At 47.3% G+C, this 21,599-nt stretch overlaps 1 long non-coding RNA gene across 1 annotated transcript; it reads left to right on the plus strand.

Moving 5' to 3' along the window:
- Nucleotides 1-301: 301 nt before the first annotated feature.
- On the plus strand, nucleotides 302-5,319 carry LOC123372359. The gene is made up of 4 exons (XR_006580237.1): nucleotides 302-885; nucleotides 2,110-2,220; nucleotides 3,496-3,576; nucleotides 5,069-5,319. It is a non-coding gene; the product is annotated as an uncharacterized LOC123372359 (long non-coding RNA).
- Nucleotides 5,320-21,599: the final 16,280 nt, after the last annotated feature.

Raw genomic sequence — 21,599 nt, forward strand, 5'->3', positions numbered from 1 at the left:
GGAGACTGGTGCTTTTATACAGACTTGCTAACCCAGCATTCCTGCTTGGAATGTGACTGGCAGAGCTCTCAGCCAATCAGACAGCAAGGGAGACAGCCTGTGCTCAGGAGTTAGCTGGTGACCAGGTTTCCTTTGAGTGGCAGTTTCCTCGCCCAATCAGAATTCACCTAAATCACAATGCTGGTTGGCTGAGGTTGGCAGCCACAGTGAGGCCTCATCTCCTGAGCACAGTGTCCCACCTTGCAATCTGATTGGCTGAGAGTGGTCTCAATCATAGCTGAGTGCCCAGCCTGCCCCATGCCCTGCCTGAGAGGGGGGCTGGCCGGGCTGCACTGAGAGCGCTGGGGGGCAGTACCCCCAGGCTGGCGCCTGGCCTGCGCTGAGTGGTGCAGGTCAATTCCCACGTGGAGAACCCTGCCCAGGCTGCTGCTGGCCTCTGCCTTCTGCACACCTGGCCTGGCTCCGGGGAGGGCCCCACCACAGGGACGTAGCCTAGGGCCTGCCCATGGCCACAGACTTGGAAAAATAGACAGAGAACCCTCCCATCCCCCCTTCCTCCCAAGGCAGGGATGAGTAGCCAGAGCCCCTCCTGCCTTCTCCCAGATAAGGCGCAGCAGCCCGAATCCCCATAGCCAGAGTCCTGGGACTAGCGCTCTCCCAGCCAGGGAGCAGAGCAGCCCGAGCAAGGCACCTAGCTAGGCTGGCTGCTTCCTGCCAGATCCCTCCTCCAGCCCACGGCTACCAGCACCCCAACTACAGCCCTCCACCCATCCAGGGCACGGAGCCACCAGAGTTACCTGGCCACCCGCGGTGGGAGGCGTCAGAGCTGGCCGGCAGCACCACAGGTCAAGCCAGTTCATCAGGACTGGGGTTGGCTGGATAACAGTAAGTATTTTCCAAGACAAACTGGAAAAGAATTACTATTTTTAAATTGCCCTGGTTTTCTACTGAGAAGGATATTTTTCATTGTTGATGGTATTTCAGTACAAAGCTTTTCAGAAAACAGAGTTTCTGCCCTGTGAGAAATTGTGATATTTCGGCATTTGTCTTCATCCCAAACCAGACAAAAAGTCAAAATCGCCAACGTTTGCAGCAAAGAGATCAGAACAGTTTTGCTTCTGCAATGGCTAAATGAATAATTTTGACTTTTTCAGCTGACACAAAATGTTTCTTTTTATCTTTCAAAGGTCCTAATGTTGATTCTAAACTCAATCTTTCAAAATGTCTGAACAAAAATCTTTGTTTAGAATTTTCCTTTTGAAAAACGTAGTTTATTGTAATAGCTGGCTTTGATGTAGGGTTTTCCATGCACAGCTCCAAGGGAGTATTTTATTTTTAGAGATGGGGAAACTGAGGCACAAAGAGGTGCAGCAACTTGCCACGGTCACCCAGCAGGCCAGTAACCGAGCTGGGACTAGATCCCAGGTCTTCTGAGACCTAGTCTAGTGCTTTATCCACTAGGAAACACTGCCTTCTGTGTCATGGGCTTCAACATTTTCCTCTGAAAATTTTTATTTTTGACAAACCTGGTATTTCTTCGGGCAAATATTTCAATTGAAAAACTTCAACCAGCTCTAATATACACATATATGTATACATATGCTCACACGTGTAATATGTATGTCTACATGTTAATTTACACATGCTCTCACACATTGTGTGTATATCTACATGCTATCTTCCGTGCTGCCGCCTTCTTGAAGTTACTGCTGTTACTTTATGCCATAATTAGACTTTTGCAGGAAAAAAAAAACTCCTACTGTCCTTAAAATAGATTAAGATGCCTGTGGTTTCCAGTGTGTCTGTCTAAAAATAGCATAGCAAAAAGTTAAATACTTAATGCAGGGAAAATTCATACAGACCTGGGGGGAGCTATACTGTTGCCCTGCATCCGGATGGTTTTGTACAAGCGTAATTAGTGATGACATATGTAACAACTGATTTTTAAAAAGAAAGGCATGGCTGCCATGCCAGGACTACTGCACATAATGTTATACAGTGAGACGCTGCAAATTACAATTATTTAAAGGATTGATAGTCCCATGTAAGAAGCTGATAACATCATTCTCTTTATTGTCATATGAGAGGGCTGTGTTTGGTTTTTATAAGGTAACTGCCCTCTGAATCCCACGTCCATCAGAACCTTTGATCAGCATCCTTTTCACAACACAAGAAACCAAATATGATCCATGGAGATGCTGGGCTGGGCCTGCCGCTGAGGTAAATGGTAATTTCAAAGGGGCCACTAGGAAAAGCTGCACAGAGGAAGCCATTCTCAGGGTGTGAGTTTTAGCGATTGTGTGAAACCCCAGGATGCCGCTTTGGGGGCTTGAGTGCCATCTGCGAGCACCGGCTCTGTGAACAAGCCATTTCGTGACATGGAACATGCTAGTAACTACTGCTCCCAGTTATGCCAGTGTGGACTTGCCCAGTATTCAGATAGAAGGGGGGATAAGCATAGCATCAATGCCAAGATTCATTACCCTGCCCTCCTCGCAAGGCTGTGTGCCAGGATTCACTCTCTGACAGCTGACACTGGGAGCCCATTCTTCCTTTCCCTGGCTTGCACTTGTTGTTCTGCGCATGACAGACAACAATCGGAAAGAAAAAAAAAGCATTTAAGTTCTCTCTGTTACTCTCTCAGCAAAGCAGCACGTTCACCGCCGACTTCAAAGGTGGGGTTTAGTGATCATTAGCACGATGCCACGCTTCACAGTGATCAAAGCAATCAGCACCGCAGCCCCAATAAAGGAGATGTAGCTCTGATTATATTCTTTCAGAAAGGGTTTTGATAAATAGAGCTGGGGAAAGGGTGAGAGCTGGGCAAATATATGAGGGCACACAGCCGAGGTATCCCTTTATACCAAAACCAATTCTCATCTCCTATCCAATTGTACCTTTGTTCCATTCAATCACACAGTGCTGTCATTTCTAACTTAGATTTGACATTGCAAACGCTGAACGAAAAAGCTGCAGTAAAGCACATCTCACTTCCAATTCCTCATTATGATTGTGGGTAGGTAATTATTTGAGGGATGGGAAGTTGTTTTGGTTGTATTGATGAATTTATATTTGGATATTGTTGTGCTGATTCTCGTTTATTTGAAGGTCCCTTTACAATCATCATGCTGGCAATGTAAATAGGCCTTAAAGTGGCTGTGGCTGGCATGGCGGAAAGGGGCCTTAGTAGGATGAGAATCAGGCCCTGTCCATTCTAATGTATGGAAAGGTATGAATGAGAAATGAGTGTCTAAATGGATGAATGCAGTGGATATAGAATCACAGATAAGGGGCCACTCATCCAACCTAATGTATAACACAGGCCATAGAATTTCACCAAGTAATTCTTACATTAAGACCATAACTTCTGGTTGATTCTTGATTATAAGACTTCAACTGATGGAAGAATCTACCACATCCTTGGATAATTGTTCCAATGGTTAATTACATCACTGTTACAAATTTGCACTTTATTTCTAACTTGACTTTATCTAGGTTCAGCTTCCAGTCACTTGATCTTGCAGTCTTTGCTAGATTAATAAACTGTCTACCATCAGAAATCTTCTCCCCATGTAGGTATGTGTAGACTGTAATCAAGTCACCTTTTCACTTTCTCGTGTATAAACCAAAGAGATTGAGCTTCTTAAGTCTTTCACTGGAAAACTTGACTCGTTCATGCAAAAGATGTAAAAAGTAAGGGACTTCATGAGATTAGAATTAAAACAGACGAGTCTTGGAGTAGAGAAATGCAGTCTAATACATTTAATGGGGTGAGAAACTTGGTTAAAGTAAAGCATCAAGAAACTTAGGAGTGTGAGTGGACAGCAAATTAGACAAGAGTTTGCCATAGAATCATAGACTTTAAGATCAGAAGGGACCACTATGATCATCTAGTCTGACCTCCTGCACAATGCAGGCCATGTGACAGGACAGCAAAAAAGTTGAATACAATGTAACAATAATAATATCTAGCTCTTATACACTAAAGTGCTTTTCATCCATAGATCTCAAAGTACTTTACAGAAGAGGTCAGTGTTATTAAGTGGGGAATTATCCCTATTTTACAGATGGGGAAACTGAGGCATGGAGTGGTTGAAATGATTTTCTCACTGTCACCCAGCAGGCCAGTGTCAGAGGCAGGAATAGCACTCAGGGATCCTGAGTCCCAGCCCATGCTTTAGCCATTAGGTACAATATAATTAGGGCCCTACCAAATTCACAGCTGTGAAAAACATGTCACGGACTGTGAAATCTGGTCTTTTGTGTACTTTTACCCTATACTATGCAGATTTCACGAGGGAGACCAGCGTTTTCCAAACTGCGGGTCCTAACCCAAAAAGAGGAGGCGGGGGAGTCACAAGGTTACTGTAGGGGGGTCACAGTATGGCCACCCTTACTTCTGCGCTGCCTTCAGAGCTGGGTGGCCAGAGAGTGGTGGCTGCTGGCCGGGCACCCAGCTCTGAAGGCAGAGCCGCCACCAGCATCCATGCAGCAGTAAGGATGGCGTGGTCTGGTATTGCCACCTTTACTTCTGCGCTGCTGCCTGCAGAGCCAGGCCCTGGCCAGCAACCACCACTCTCCGGCTGCCCAGCTCTGCAGGCAGCAGCGCAGAAGTAAGGGTGGCAATACCATACCACGCCATCCTTACTGCTGCATGGCTCGGAACTGGGTGCCCAGCCAGCAGCCAACCTTCCTACAATAACCTTTTGACTGACCCCCCCCCCCCCCGGGTCATGGGTGACTGAACTTTTAATGAAGTTTATGGCAGGCTCATGTCAGGAGCAGAGGTAGCTAGTTGAACAATGGCCCTTCCCTGTAGTACCACGGGAAGCTGTTTACGAATGGGGGGAGGGGACATTTTCACTCCCAAATTGCAGAATCTCTCGTGTGGAGCCCCAATCCCCTAACAGCCACTTTAAATTACTTGCCGACCCATGCCGAGCACAGTAAAGACACATTAGTGACCGCGTGGTTTGGTGATCCAGAATGTGAGGGGGTAGGGTGGGTCTGCATGCCCTTTTTTTCATGTAAGAACACTTTTAATGAGAACTTCCCCCGTTTCCCCTAGGCAACCCTATGTGATATCAGTCTCCTGAGGGTAACAGAGGCGGAAAGGAAGGAGATGCTGCAAGTGTCTGTGTATAGACCCAGTCCTTATGCTGCTATGCTGTGTATTGCAATGATGCCAGCAGAATTAATTCAGGAGTTGCATGGGAAAGTGTCCTACCATGGTGGAAGAAGTATGACTTCCCTGCCCAGGAACCTTCTGCAAAGGATTGCAGAGTACCTCCATGAAAGTTTCCTAGAGATCTCCATGGAGGAATCCTGGACTGTCCCAGTCAACATAAACAGTCTTTTCCGGGAGCCACCCTCTACGTAGCTGGGGCGGCTTCTTGTAAGTAGAGAACCACAGCACCTCACTTTTTCTTCACAGTAAAGATGCAATGTGTGTGCCCGCTAAAGTTTAACTGGACTTTGATTGTCACTGTATACTCACCAGAGGTGCCTTCCCCAGCATCATGGTTGGCCACTGGGATGTCCTGTGACCCACAAGGTTTCAGGGTTAAACATCTTTTCTGGCTCTTGGGGAGAATGGATCCACTGCTCGCCTGCCTCCCATTCTCCTCCTCCTCATCCACCATATCGTCCTCCCTGTTGTCCCTAGACTCACACACCTGTGAGGTGTCCACGTTGCTTGTGGGGGTGCTGGTAGGGTCACCCCCAAGAATCACATGCAGCTCATTGTAGAACCAGCATGTGTGGGGTTCAGCACCAGAATGACTGTTCGCCTCCCTTGCCTTACTTGGCAAAGTTATTTTATTTTCACATGGCACTGCTGTGTGTCCCTCGTGTAGCCCTTCTCCCCAATTCCACGAGCGATCGTTTGCATAGGTGTCAGCGTTTCTTCTGCTGGGTCAGAGTTCTGCCTGCACAGATTCTTCTCCCCACACAGCGATGAGATCCACCACCTCCTGTGCAGACCAGGCTGGAGCATGTTTGGGGCATGTAGTCTCCATGATCAGCTGTGCTCAAGCTGGCACGCTCCCAATGCTGATCAAACAAGAAATGGGAAATCAAAAATTCCCGGGGCTTTAACAGGGGAGGGGCTGTTTCCTGTGTACCTGGCTGCAGTGCAGCAGAGCTGAGAATGAGCTCCAGAGTGGTCACATATGAGCATTGTGGGACACCACCTGGAGGCCAATTAAGTCCAATTACACAACGCTGCGTCTGCATTACCTTGCAGTCAACCCATGAAAATCGAATTAAGTGCTGCGTCTCTCACAGAGGTGGATTACAGAAGTCTTGCCTTGACCTTCAATGAGCCTTGGGCTCCTAATTTTCTAAGGCCCAGATCTCAAAGGTATTTAGGTGCCTTACTCCCATTGAAATCTACGCATGTGTCCCTTTTGAAAATGGGATTTACACTTCAAAGCGATTTTGAAAAATTTACTGTAGATTCTCAGCTGGAGAAAACGGGTCCAGCTCCTTTGACTGCAATGGGATGATGCTCATTGACACCAGCAGTGGATCTGGCACTAGCTCTGCCATGTACCATTTGCATTGTTTTTTCCCCAAACTTATCTGGGGTTTGCTTCCACCCCAGCTTTGCTTAAAGCCAGACCATCTATTTCATGTGCATTCACGGGAGAGAGAGGAGTAGTCAGATTTGTAAGTGAAATTAGGGCATAAGGTTGCATTTTAAGATTGTTCTATCATTACAGACTGCACTCTGCCCCAGTGAGCGGGCGCTAGATGACGAATGGCAGTAGCCACTGAGGCAAGGTGGGCTTAGAGGGTTTGGGGTTCCCCTGGGAGGGGAGACCAAGAGCATGGGGTACTGCTGGGGCAGAACCCCAAGGTACCAGGGTCTGGGAGGCACACGGGGCCAGCGGCAGGTGAGACACCGGCCTGCAGAGGGCGCTCCAAACGCTGGCAAAGAGCTAATACCCAGATGACCAGCTGGAGGCCCCGTGCTGCTGAGTCTTCACTTTGCTACAAGGGGCTCTCCACCTTTTTCTTTCTGAGGCCCCCCAACATGCTATAAAAACTCCACGCCCCACCTGTGCTACAGCAACTGGTTTTCTGCATATAAATGCCAGGGCAGGCGTTAGGGCGTAGCAATCAGGGCGGCTGCCTGGGGCCTCATGCCACAGGGGCCCCCGCAAAGCTAAGTTGCTCTGGCTTTGGCTTCAGCCCCAGGTGGCAGGGCTCAGGGCCCCGGGCTTCAACCCCATGCAGTGGGGCTTCGGCTTCGGCTTTCTGCCCTGGGCCTCAGTGAGTCTAATGCTGGCCATGCTTGGAGCACCCCCTGAAACCCACTCACAGCCCCCCAGGGGGCCCCAGACCCCTGGTTGAGAGCCACTGACTTCAGGTGCCTCTCAGACAGCATCTCCTGTGGCTATTCCAAGGACATGACAGATTACAGGCTGTCCATCTGTCTAGCCTAGGCTTTGGAATGAGAAGGGTGTTGCACATTCCTCCACCTGCTTGCCAGGTTTGGCGAACCTGGCCGCCATCTGAGAGGAGACAGTTCAAGTAACACACGTCTCACTGCAAGCACTGTGCTTGTGAGAGAGCCTTTTGGAATGCTCTCTTATCAATATATGAAAGTGGTATTTTCCTGCAGAGTGCAGCAACACAAATGATTCCCAATGAATAATACAGCTGCTGAAGGATTTTCACCTATTTTTCTCTTTGTAAATTGCCCGTGAACAGATTGCAAAATCCTGGAAGGCATTCATTCTCTATGAAGATTTTTTTGCAAATCATTTCAGCAAACACTTCTCACAATTCATACTGTAATGTAGGGAATTAACTCTGTGAACTTGCACCCTGGGCAGTAGCCTTTGAATTTGAGATGGTCTGTTCAGCTGTAATAATGACAGTTTGTACTGTGTTGGTTAGTTCTGTGCCATAAGCCATCCAGTCAGAGAACAGAAACACCACCACAGGTACAAACATGAAAAAAAGTGGCAGGGGACCAAGGGAGTAATTTTTTTAACTGAAAGCTGGGGAGGATGAGGAGCTGGTTCCATGGAGAAGCTCAATCCCCCTCCTTCCAAAAGTGTCCCCCATAGCACCATCTGTTGCATTTAGAGCAGTATGGGTATGCAGGTGTGATTGTTCGTGTGTATGCATGCAGAGAGCTCTCTGTGCCCCTCCCTGTCTAAGCACTCTGTCCTTAGGTCTCCCAACGCTGCAGTACAAAGGCCATATGCCTTAGATTGTCACATGTGCAGGGCATGGACTTCCCTTTATGGGGTCTATAACATCCCCAGGGAGGCATTATGAAATAATGAATGGCCCCATCACTGCAGCCTCAGGACCTCCGTCCTAAACGTGGATAACTAGATAGCACCGGTGACAAAAAATGCCATCTTCCCTCTCCAGCTCGCTACAAAGTTCCACCCCTTCCTCCTGGATCAGGATCTAGCCACCGTGATTCATGGATTTCCCACCTCTCGGCTGAAACTTGATGGGAAAACTACAAACAGGCTCCCACTAGGATAAGATGCAGCAGCTCACCTCCACCTAGATGACCTCCTGAGTCCCTTCCAACCCTGATAGTCTATGATCCTATGATTCCACCGTGGGTCACCAGGGGCACATCAATAGGGTGACCAGATGTCCCAATTTTATAGGGACAGTCCTGATTTTTGGGTCTTTTTCTTATATAGACTCCTATTACCCCCCATCACTGTCCTGATTTTTCACACTTGCTGTCTGGTCACCCTACACATCAAATTCATGTCCTAATTCTACCACTGACTCAAGAGTAAACCATTCCTCCGGCTCCTGTGTGTTGCTTTGAGTTAGTAATCTCTGGGCTGAATGTGAGCAAGAGAGACGTTAACCAGAAAGGTTTGCAGGCTGAATGCAAAATGCAAATGGTCTGTGTCAGTTACCACTGTGTCACATTGCATAGTTCCAGAGAGAGAGAGACAAGCCCAGAGAAGCAGCAGTGCTACTGCTGGAGAAGGAGAACACACTCCATATGGGGTAATTAAGAGACAGCTGGGAATTCCCTGGAACCAGATAGAGAGGTTCTGGTGACATCACCAACTACAATGGTGAATAGTCTTTCAGAACAGTGGTTTGTTTAAAACCTGTTTCCAACTGACCTGACATTCATTTCCAAGGCAACAACAGACGGCAGCAGACAGATGGCTTAGTAATTTCAAAGCCTCTCCAGAGAAAGGAAGAGTCACTTCAGTATAAGCCGACACTTTCCTGGCACTAGGATTGAATAGGATCTTAACATCTGTATTAACTGGAAATACCTCTAAGAAGGTGTGTTACAGGCATGTTATTCCTAGTTATTTTTGTGCTATTACACGGCACAGACCCAAGCTACCTCGAGACAGGCCCAACTCATGGTGCACAAGATTTTCACCAGTTTGGGCCAATATTTCAGGACTGTAGCCCTATTTCCCATGTGATCTTGGGCAAGTCACTTAGGCCTGGTCTACGCTGGGGGAAGAGAGGGGAGAGTGACCTAAGATACACAACTTCAGCTAAGAGAATAGCGTAGCTGAAGTCAACGTATCTTAGGTCGACTTATCTCGCATCCTCATGGCATGGGGTCGACTGCCGCCACTCCCCCCTCGACTCCGCTTCCACCTCTTGCCGTGGTGGAGTACAGGAGTTGACGGCAGAGCGACTGGGGATCGATTTATCGCATCTACACTAGACGCGATAAATTGATCCCCGATAGATCGATCACTACCTGCTAATCCGGTAATCTCGCTCTTTTTCTAAATTTCCTATCTGTAAAAAGGGGTCAATAATTCTTCGTCTGTCTTTTCTCTGGAGCAGAGACCATCTTTGATTATCTGTATGTACAGCACCAGGGGACCCTAAAAGCAGTTGGAACCTCTACCCACTACTGTAATAAATATCCTAATAGGAAGGCAGGGCTGCATGCTTGGTGCTGAGGATTGGGTGAACCCCAGGTTAGAGAATCCTTTTGTTAAGTGTGTTTTGCTTATAATAATTGGGTTTGGATTACGCTGGTACAGATTTGCAGCTGTTTTATTTCTGCTGAATCCACCCCCAATCATACTGGCCCAATTGAAAGAATTCTCTTTGGATGGACTTTGTCCAATGCTTGCGCGCTCTCTCTCTCTCTCTCTCTCTCTCTCTCTTTGTGTAAATTTTTCTTTATTGCTGTAGTGCTTTTAAAGAAAACAAATCTGAAAGAAACAAAAAAATTGGGCTGGTATCACCTGTGAATTCCATCAGACATTAAAACCCCTCAGTAAAATGCTGCTTTGTCTTAGCTAGAAGCAACTTTCAACTTCCAACTACCTGAAAGGGGGTTCCAAAGAGGATGGATCTAGACTGTTCTCAGTGGTACCAGATGACAGAACAATGAGTAATGGTCTCAAATTGCAGTGGGGGAGGTTTAGGCTGGATTAGGAAAAACTTCTTCACTAGGAGGGTGGTGAAGCACTGGAATGGGTTCCCTAGGGAGGTGGTGGAATCTCCTTCCTTGGAGGTTTTTAAGGCCCAGCTTGACAAAGCTCTGGCTAGGATGATTTAGCTGGTGTTGGTCCTGCTTTGATCAGGGGGTTGGACTAGATGACCTCCTGAGGTCCCTTCCAACCCTGAGATTCTATGATTCTATGAACTATTCATTACCAAAGCCAGAGTACAGCCATTCTCCCTCATTCTGTCCCCCAAAGCTTGCAGATGATAACAGAACATGATTAAAATGAATCAAAGGGATCTCTCTGATATTTCCTCTTTACCTTGCCCATTTACGTCTACGTTAAGCAGGTTAAGGAGATGGTTGGCTTATGGTGCAACATATGGTCCCTTTGGGGCGAGATGAGAGGTTGGCATGAGAATCAATGTTTATGGGTTAGATTCTCCTCAGGAGTCACATCAGTGGTGCTACACCAGAGTGAAACTGGTGTGACCCAATTCCCTCTTCATCCAAATCCATAATAACTGAACACACTATCCATTGCGGGGATTGAGTGTAGCTGTCTCTCCCCCATCACCTCACTGACACAGCGGATGAAACACTCTTGGCCAGGTCAGAAGTGGAGATGCCCCCAAAAAGGTGTTAATTAAGCTCATGTGTGTGATCTGCTTTGGCTGTCAAAAGGTGTTGTCCTTGCCCTTTCAGCCAGTGCAGCACATTTATGTCCATAGCACATATGGCAAAATTCAGCACATTCTGTCCCTGATTGACATCAGTGGGTCTCCTCATGTCCTTAAAGTTAAGCACATGCTTAAGTTCCCTGCTACATCGGGTTCTCTGCCATCAGTGTTACTATCCAATAGGACAGCAGAGAGGAGAGCCCTGTTCTTTGAAATCAGTTAGGCATCCCGGCTCTTTCACAGTCCTTTTAAAAGTTGATGTAGCATGCGTCTTCCAGGCTTCCGCCTCTCTGCTGTCTCTCCAGGGTACCCTCCACCTGATGTTTTGTCCTGCTTGCTAGAGCTCTGCCAAGAGAGAAAGCGGAGTTGGAGACAAACTCTGCTTTCCCCACAACAAAGGGATTCCCAAGAAGGAGCAGGGCCGCTAAAGCATTAACCTGTGGGAATGTATGTATGTACTGCTTGTGCTGAGGGACCAAAAGTCGTGATTGGCGGCAGCTCCACCAGGCCGCTTTCTTCTTCAGCGGCAATTTGGCAGCAGGTCCTTCCCTCTGAGAGGGACTGAGGGACCCACTGCCAATGTGCCTCCCTTTCCCCTTGGCCGCCCCAAGCACCTGCTTGCTGGGCTGGTGCCTGGAGCCAGCCCTGTATAGTATTAAAACAAATGCAGGCTCAGAGGTGGCATTAGGCTGTTAGAGAGAGAGAGAGAGAGTGTGCATCTCTAAAAAAGCAGGGTGGGTACAGTAGCTTTTTAAAAGATGTTAAGAGAACTAAAGCAGCTGTGGGGGCTGGGATAGTTAAGTGGTTTGTAAATTGGCCTGCTAAATCCAAAGTTGTGAGTTCAATCCTTGAGGAGACCACTTAGGGATCTGGGGCAAAAATTTGTCTGGGGTTTGGTCCTGCTTTGAGCAGCGGGTTGGACTAAATGATCTCCTGAGGTCCCTTCCAACCCTGATATTCTATGAAACTAATTTTCTTAAATCAAATACCTTGATTAGCTGCCTCCATGAAATCTTTTGCATCCGACGAAGTGGGCATTCACCCACGAAAGCTCATGCTGCAAAACGTCTGTTAGTCTATAAGGTGCCACAGGATTCTTTGCTGCTTTTCCATGAAATCAGATTCTTACAAGGGCTCTCCTTTCCAACAAGCTGTGTAACCTAAAGTTCATTAGACTCCAAGAATGAAATCCAGACCTGGATTTGGTAAATGGCTCCTGTTTGTATCTATAGAGGCACAAATATGCCCCCTGTCACTAGTCTCTGACCACCTTCCACATATGCAAAAATAACATCTTCTTCCCTTTGCAGCCCATAGGAATGATGTATAGGTCTTTCATTTACACTGTGTGCAGAACTAATTGAGTGAAGCTACATCAAAGAAGATGAGTTCTGCCCCTTAGTTCCAATCAGTGAGGCCCAATATTGTTTTTGTCTTGCAGGGGGGAGCTCTGGAGTCTTGGTCAAGCACATGGTCATCAATAGTGTTTTGATTCTATTGGAACAGTTGTGGTAGGACAGGACAGTGGAGGGAGAGCCGTCTCTCGGGTAGCTAGGTTCTCCTCCTGGATGGGCTATAAATACTAGACAGAGGCTTTGAATTGGGCTCTGTATTCAGAGAGGGGCCAGTGCAGGAAGGGTCACATGCTCATTGTGACCTGTGCTGCTAAACCAATGGGCTGCTGCAATTTATAATCTTATCCCTATTTTAGGGATGGGGACTGTAACTGGATGACTTGCCCATGGGCTGGAGAGCCTGGGGCTAAACCAGCCCTGATTATAAGATGAGCCCTACCTCAGGGGAATCGGGTGGTTGGTTGGGAGAAGCTCGGGAATCAGGTGCCGCGATCAGAGGCAGGTTCAGAGGGTAGTGACTGCAGGTGGAGCACTGTGACAGAGGAGAGACTGCGCTGGAGGTGGCTGAAGAACTGGAAGAACTGCTGACTTATGATTTTGGGCTTTATGCTGAGGACTTGTTGAGGATTGTTTGGATTAGTTTGTGATTACGGACTCTGAGCCCTGCGTGAACCTTATTTGATATTAAACTGGCCCCAGAACGGGCTGTTGTGAGCCACAACAGAGACTGTCTGGAGCGCTGGAGGGGCCCAACAGGGGCAGGGTGCCTATAAAGCCACCCTGGACCAAAGACATGAAGTGACTTGCCTGAGGTCACCCAGGATGCTCAGAAAAGAGCCCAGATCATCTAGTACTAGGAGGAGGGATAGCTCAGTGGTTTGAGCATGGGCCTGCTAAACCTAGGGTTGTGAGTTCAATCCTTGAGGGGGCCACTTAGGGATCTGGGGCAAAATCAGTACTTGGTCCTGCTAGTGAAGGCAGGGGCTGGACTCAATGACCTTTCAGGGTCCCTTCCAGCTCTATGAGATAGGTATCTCTCTATGTACTAGTGCCTTAGCCACAGTACCCTGCCAGCCAGAGGTGGGTTATACCTTTCCCCAAGTAAATACTAGGCCTTGTTCCCATCACTCTCAAATAATTAATTAGAGAAATAGAGTTTATTCTTTGCAAGAGTTCTTGTAGCAACCATCTTCCTCAGCCTGCTGTGTGTTTAGACAACTGTCAGTCTCCCAACTAAAATGATACAAAGCTCATGCTGAAATTTAAAATCCTTACAGAAAATAGCAGTTCTAGTTTTCCTGTGTGTACATCTGTTGACTCAACACCCTGCAAGGGAAGCTGACAGCTGCAAGACAATAGCAAGCTTCAGCCCTGAATACACCAGTCTTCCAGTTCGTGGGATGGGCCTCATGAAAACAGGACCACTTGTCATCTAAAAATAACAGTGTACAGGTATATACTACCCCTAGCTCTAACATGGCACTCTTCATCTAGAGAGCTCAAAACACCATCTAAAGGCGGCATGTATCACCACCTCCATTTTACAGAGGAGAAGACTGAGGCACAGAGAAGTGAAGTGACCTTCCTGAGGTAACCCAGCAGCCTAGCTGGGAATATAAGGGGTCTCCTGAGTTGTGCCCTTTCAATCAGCTAGTGCTGCCTCTCATAGAGCATCTTTCCAGACTCACTCAGAGCATCACTGAAATGCACCCACCCCTGGGGAGGAAGGCAGCAGCTGTGTGGTAGAAAGAGAACTTACTAAAGGATGCCGGGGAAGGCAGGGCATCTTACAAATTTGCCTAGTGATCTAATGGTGCTGTTCATGATGAAGAACAAGCAGGGGAAGTCTCCTCAGACAGCCCTCTCCAGTCAAGTGTATGATGACCTATCTGTGTCAAGAAGATAACAGCCCATGTTAACCCCAGCAGGGCTAAAACCAATAGCTTTAAGGAGCTGTTAGCCTGAGTCACCTGCCACTGGGCCATCCTTTGTGCATCTGAGCCTTAGAGAGATGAAGTGGGTGAAGGGAATATCTTTTATTGCGTCAGCTTCTCTTGGTGAGAGAGATGAGTTTTCGAGCCACACAGAGCTCTTCTAGTTGCTCCAATAAAAGATATCCCCTCACCCACCATGTCTCTCTAATATCCTGTGACCCACACGGCTGCAACAATCTCAGATTCTTGTAAGAACAGTTTGTGTGATGGCCAGAAGGAGCTCAGTGAAACAAATGGTGCCATCTACTGGAGATGTGACATCATTACTCTTCTCTAATTATTTCACGGGGGTAGGCAAAATGACAAACTCGTCACATTAATTCTGTGCGTGAAATGCATGTTTTCGGAGAATGCAATTGCATTTTGACCACAGCTAAAATTCCTCCAGTGAGCTGCCCTGGGCTGAGAGTAAACAGCTTCTCCGTAGGCACCACTGTGACCTAAGTCTGATCCTCCTACGTAGACCCTCACTCTGGGGTTTATCACAGCACCTCAGGAGCCCAAAGGCTAGAAAGGACTCCATCAAGTCTTTGGAGCAAGAGGGTAAATGGCCAGGCCATTATGACAGAGTGAAGAATAAAGTTCCAAAGTCTAGAAACGTAGGGTGATTCTGGAGGCCCAAGTAGCCATGGCAATCATGACATTTGCCAGCAAGTCTTGTAAGACTCTCTCGCTCCTTAGTGTTTTCCTCCATTAAACAAACTGAGAGCCCTCAGTTCTGTTAACCTGAATTCTCTCAGTAAACTTGATGAACCTCTCTCCGTTCAACATTCTGTAACATTGGCGTCGCTTTGTATTCTCACAGACACATCAATCATCACCTGGGAGAGATGTGGGGACCATCAGCCCAAGCCCATAGTGCCTCAGCTACAGGAATAATATTAGCTGTCAATAATTAGCAGTCTCTTCTCCTCACTGGGACCTGCCCAAGAGGGCTCAAACACAGCAACAAGTGAATTACAATTGCATAAATACTGAGGGCAGCTCTATCTCGACTTCCCTGTAGAATGGCCCAGAGAGTGTTAGTCCACAGGACAACTTGGCCACTTCTGTACACTTAAAAGAGAATTTCCACTGTGTAAATACTAAAAACTCAGTATTCAATTGCTCCTGGTTATAGGGCAGGAGGGGGAAAATGTGGTACTAGCAATATCATGGTGAACTGTTAGTAGAAGGCCAACTAAACAATTATGAAACCATTCACCATGGAGTCTTGGTGGGTCAGACTTATGGGGCAGCTACGGGAAGCGGCCTTTGCTCTAGCAGTATTACCACTGAAAGCAAATCGTTTGGCAAATCATGCCCCTTCCTACTGGCACTTTTTCTTTGTTGTCAAGCTATAGACCTGGTTTCCTTCACTCTCAGGCAGGAGTATCGGCTTGTTTCTTTCAATGAGTGTAGACATCATGACAGAGACAGAGGGTGCGGAAGTAATGTGATGTGGCACAGCTCCTGTTTCATCAGTTCCCTGCATTTGCTGCCAGTGCTCTTCATGGGCGGAGTTTGGGGGCAGGGAGGGGCATTGCACCCCCAAACTGTAAGCCGCAGGCAGCCAGCCAGCCAGCCTGCGTGTGCAATATAATGAGTTCTTCAGAGGAGACAGGAGACTGCACCTAGCTTGGGCCCCTGAGGCAGGGACTCAGAATTTTGTTTGGCTTTGTCTACACTGACAAGTGAAAGACAAAACTTTTGTCGTTCAGAGATGTTATATACACACACACACACACACACACACGAAAGACAAGTTTTGTCCAGGACAAATGCTGGTGTGAACAGTGCTTTGTCAGCAGGAGCGCTCTCCTGCTGACAGCGCTAATGCCACTCATTGGGGCTGGATGTTTTTTGTCTGCGGAAGAGCTCTCTCCTGCCGACAAACTGCGGCTACACTGCGCACCTTTGAGTGGCATGTCTGTAGTGGCACAGCCATGTCGCTAAAAGCTGCGTAGTGTAGACACAGCCTTTATAAACAGAGTGATTAACAGGGGGTTAAGATAAGAAAGGGCTGTTAGGAGGTTTTCTGAAGTTAAATGATCTGTTCCAAGCGTGGTGAACTGCAAAAAGTAAGTAGCATAAATGATAGAAAGTAATTGTAGATTTTTCGACAGTTGTTTCAATTGTTGGATTCAAGAGGTAGTAACAAAGTTACTAATATCTTTGAGAAGATAACTGGTTTTTTAGACAAAGGAAATGCAGTAGATCTAATCTACCTGGATTTCAGTCAGGCATTTGACACAGATCCATATGAGAAATTATTAGTTAAATTGGAGAAGATGGGGATTAATATGAGAACTGAAAGGTGGATAAGAAATTGGTTGAAGAGGAAACTACAACAGGTCATACTGAATGGTTAACTGCCAGGCTGGAGGGACGTTATTAGTGGAGTTCCTCAAGGATCAGTCTTGGGACTAATCATAGAATATCAGAGTTGGAAGGGACCTCAGGAGGTTATCTAGTCCAACCCCCTGCTCAAAGCAGGACCAACCCCAACTAAATCATCCCAGCCATAGAATCATAATCTTATTTAACATTTTTATTACTGACCTTGGCACAAAAAGTGGGCGTGTGCTAATAAAATTTGCGCATGACACAGAGTTGCCCACATGCTCAGGGTATAACTGATCACCATATTTGGGATCAGGAAGGAATTTCCCCCTGCGTCAGATTGGCAGAAACCTGGGGATTTTTTGCCTTCCTCTGCACTATGGGGCACGGGTCACTTATAGCTTTAAACTAGTGTAAATTCTCTGCAACTTGAACTCTTTAAACCATGATTTGAGGACTTCAGTAACTCAGCCAGAAGTTAGGGGTCTATTACGGGGGGGGCGAGGTTCTGTGCAGGAGGTCAGCAAGATGATCACAATGGTCCCTTCTGCCTTTAGTTAGAGTAGCTGAGTAAGAATAGACATTACAATTTTAAACCTAACCAGTGTCCCTTAAGTGACTTGCCACAAGATGTCAGAACATGTTAATATTAGAGGTGAGTGGGTCTAATATTTCTTTAAATTTCTTTTTTGATCTAGGAATTAGACACAGTGCACCTGTCAGATAATTTCTAAGTTATTATCTGCAAAAAAACCTAGAGTTTTCAGTTGCCTAAGTAGCCCCTGGAATCATGGGTAAAGTTCCACCCGCCCCCAATCTGAAATGGCACCCCTGCAGGCAGGCATGGAATTTGCCACCCTCCCATCCCCACGCACGGCCTGACTGGAGCCGCCCCTCAAATATAGAAGTCAAACTACGCCTATGGTGTTCTTGTGAAAGCGAGAGATGGGATCTTTCCAAACAGCTCAGCTTTGGCCTAAATCTGCCCCCACTGCAGTCAGTGGGAGTTTTGCCATTGACTTCACTGGGAACAGAGTTAGACCAAGACTGGTGAAATTGATCCTTTTTCTCTGACTTGCTGATTCCCTCTAGTTACTATCTGCAAAAATGACATTAGGCGAGTAACATGCTCTTTGAGAGCAGCAGTGCTCAATGTTTCCCCAGGTAGAATGGTCAGATTCAATCCAGATTAGCCCACACAAAAGACACATTTATTTTAAATTACGGTAGGAAAAAAGCTTGTGTAAATTCACTGCAGAGTTACGAGGCAAAGCTTACTGCACCCAGTCAAACTCTTCAAGAAACAGCAGAGCCAATTCCTATTGTTGGCTATGTGGCAATAACCCCCATTGACTCTAGCCAGGTTGCACTCCTGGGACTGAGAATATAATTGGCCTCATGTGATCACATCCTCAGTTGGTGTAAATCAGATGAGTGCTATAGACTTCCCTGGAGCTGGGCTGATTTACTCCAACTGAAGTCTACAGAGCTACTGCGGTCTGTGTTCCAGGCCTGAATCTGGTTTGTATTGGCTTGTCTGCTCCTTGAGTGGATGGACTCTCTCCCTCTCGCTGCCCTGTAGATAATGCAGCGTGTCTCCCTGCTGAAAGCCTTGTCTAGTCATAGTCTGCTGCAATTCTGCTTCGCAGACTGGCATACAGCCAGGGCAACATCTCATTCACCTATGTATAAATCAGCATCTATAGAGACGCGTTGGCTCACTGGCTTACACCCATCAAATGTATCAGTCTCCTTGTGTAAGATCCCCATTACACAAAGAAGTGATTATATTCATCATCTCTTGGAGTCTCTAAAAATAGTAGGGGTGAAATTCTGGCCCTATTCACTTCAGTAGGGCCAGGATTCCACCCAGGACATCTTTCTAAAAGACACTGGCCTTGATTCTGTAGCAGAGAAGAAAAATTCCCACTGCAGGAATCACTGGGGGGAATTCTCTGGCTTGTACTAAGCAGAAGATCAGACTAGATGGTCTTAATGGTCTTCTAGCCTTAAGTAGAGCGATCATAATATACATAGATGTTATTGGAGCCACAAAAAATGTACTTGGAAGTGTTTGAGAGCCATGGGGATGGTCCAGACAGAGATGGCTGGGGGTGTTTCTCCTCCATTCAATAACTGTGGGTATTTTGCAAATTCTGGCTTCTTCATTAATATTCACAATCGCCTGGTGGCCTCCCACCATTGTTCCCTGTAATAAGCCTGTTCACGCTCCCCTCTGCAAACTATGTATTTAAAAATAATTGTTCACGTGACTCTGTTTAGCACAGTCAGTCATTTCTATGGGAATTTCACTCTGAGGCAGGGGTGAGCAAACTTTTTGGCCTGAGGACCACATCGGGGTTGCAAAACTGTATGGAGGGCTGGGTGTAGTGTATTAAATTGCTCCCCGTAGGAATGTGCTACTTATGGTTTACTACTTATGGCTGCTAGTCTTGGTTCTCTGAGCAGCATGGTAAGGGGGTGGGGAGCAGGGGGGTTGGATAAGGGGCATAGGTTCCCAGGGGGCAGTCAGTGGATGGGAAACGGGGGGTGGATAGGTGTGGGAGTCCCGGGGGGCCTGTCAGGAGGCGGGGGTGTGGATAGGGGTCAGGGCAGTCGGGACAGGGAGCAGGGGGTTGGATAGGGGGTGGGGCCCCAAGGGGATGGTTAGGGGCGAGGGTCCCAGGAGGGGACAGTCAAGAGACAAGGAGCAGGGAGGGTTGGATGGGTCAGGGATTCTGAGGGGGGCTGGGAGGGGGCAGATACAGGGCAGGAGCCAGGCTGTTTGAGGAGGCACAGCCTTCCCTACCCGGGTGTAGTGTATTAAATTGCTCCCCACAGGAATGTGCTGCCAGTCCTAGTGCTCTATAAGGGCTAGTCTACACTTACCTGCCGGGTCGACGCGGTGAGTTCGACTTCTCGGAGTTCGAACTATCGTGTCTAATCTAGACGCGATAGTTCGAACTCCCCGCGCGCTCCGGTCGACTCCGGAACTCCACCACTGCAAACGGCGGTGGCGGAGTCGACCTTGGAGCCGCGGACTTCGATCCCGCGGCGTCTGGATGGGTAAGTAGTTCCAACTAGGGTACTTCGAGTTCAGCTACGCTATTCACATAGCTGAACTTGCGTACCCTAGTTCGACCCCCGCCCTTAGTGTAGACCTGCCCTAAGTAGCATGTTCCTATGAGGAGCAATTTAATACACTACATCCTGGTGGCTCTCACAGCCGCGCTGCCCAGCAGGAGCTCCCAACCCCTTCACCCAGAGTGCTGGCGGCACAGTAAGCTGAGGCTGCGGGGGAGCGGGGACAGCAGGGGAGGGGCCGGGGGCTAGCATCCCAGGCCAGGAGCTCAAAGGCCTGGCAGGACAGTCCCGCAGGCCGGATGTTGCCTGTGGGCTGTAGTTTGCCCACCTCTGCTCTGAGGCCTTCTTGTAATTTGATTTTTGCCATGAAGGGCTTTAATATGGGCTTTATATTTTGACATAATGGCATGGGGTCTCCTCAGCCCTGTCATGTTATATTATTACTATTTTTGCTTGGTGAGGCCCAGAGGAAAGTAAAATGTGAATGCCTAGATCCTGCCTCCACGTGTACATGTGAGGCTCTCGGTGCAGTCACATGTGGACATCACACAGCCCAGTGTGCTGTTTGACAACTCTAAGCCAGAATTTTCAAAAGAGCTCAGCTCCTACACAGACAACCAAAACAATGGGCAGATTTTCAAAAGCAGTCAGCGTCAACGTGCGTAGCTCTTTGGAGAGTCTGGTCACTTATTCTGGTGCCTAAGTGAGAACGAAGCCCTCTTGAAATTTCTGGCCCAGGCATAGAAAGGAACTGCTATTCCTGCAGTGCAGGAGAGTGAACTATAACTTCAGCGGCTGGAGGGAAGACTGAGAGGCTACCTCTCCCTTGCAGATGCTCAATATAAACTTCTGAGTACTCATGAAAAGGAGGTGCCACAGCAGTTGCAGTGTTGCCACTTTTGTGATTTTATTGAGTCTTTGGGCATCCAGTGTTTTTTGCTTAAAGTCCCAGATTTTGGAGTCATGTGATTATGTCTGGATCTTTTCCTTTTGTGGTTTCTTTTTTAAAAAATACATACGTTTCTAGTTTTGCAGAGAGCGCCTTGAAAGTGTGTACCCTAAACTGGAAGGTGAATAAAGAACCCAAAATACATTATTTAAAATCCCATGATTTACTTAAGGGCCTGACTCTCGTGACTTTTGAGTGCTTGAGGGTGGCAATACTGCAGATCTATGCTCCCCCAAAACAGTACAAACTGTGGCCTCAGTTCAGGAAAGCAAATAAATGTGTCCTTAAATCTGTTCTTATTCAGGGCAACACTTATGCCTGTGTTTTAATCCCAGTGACTTCAATAGGATGTAAGCACATGCTTAAAGTTATGCACGGACTAGGTGCTTTCTTGAATTGAGGTCTATGTATTTTTAAAGTGTTGTAGCTCTGTGATGTGGGCAACAGAACACCTTGCTGAGAATTCTTCGCAGACACTGCGGATGGGGTTAGTGGGAAGGCTGAGGGGGTGACATTTCATGAGGCTTTACTAGTTAATCATTGTTTTAGTCCATGTATAACACTGTGCCATAAGAGTTCTTCTTTCCATGGATAGTGTTAATGAAAACAGTTCAAATAATCATTTTGGTCCTTTTAAAAGTAAGTGGCTGCCATACAAGCTGCAGTTTTCAGACTCGAATGGCCTATTTCTAAAACACTTAGGACTGATTCTGATCTCATTCATGCTGGTTGTACACTAGTAGAATTCTACTGGTTTTAACTGCGTCACTGCTGATTTGCACCCAG

The sequence above is a fragment of the Mauremys mutica genome, chromosome 6 (genome assembly GCF_020497125.1).
Source record: "Mauremys mutica isolate MM-2020 ecotype Southern chromosome 6, ASM2049712v1, whole genome shotgun sequence".
Taxonomy (NCBI): domain Eukaryota; kingdom Metazoa; phylum Chordata; order Testudines; family Geoemydidae; genus Mauremys; species Mauremys mutica.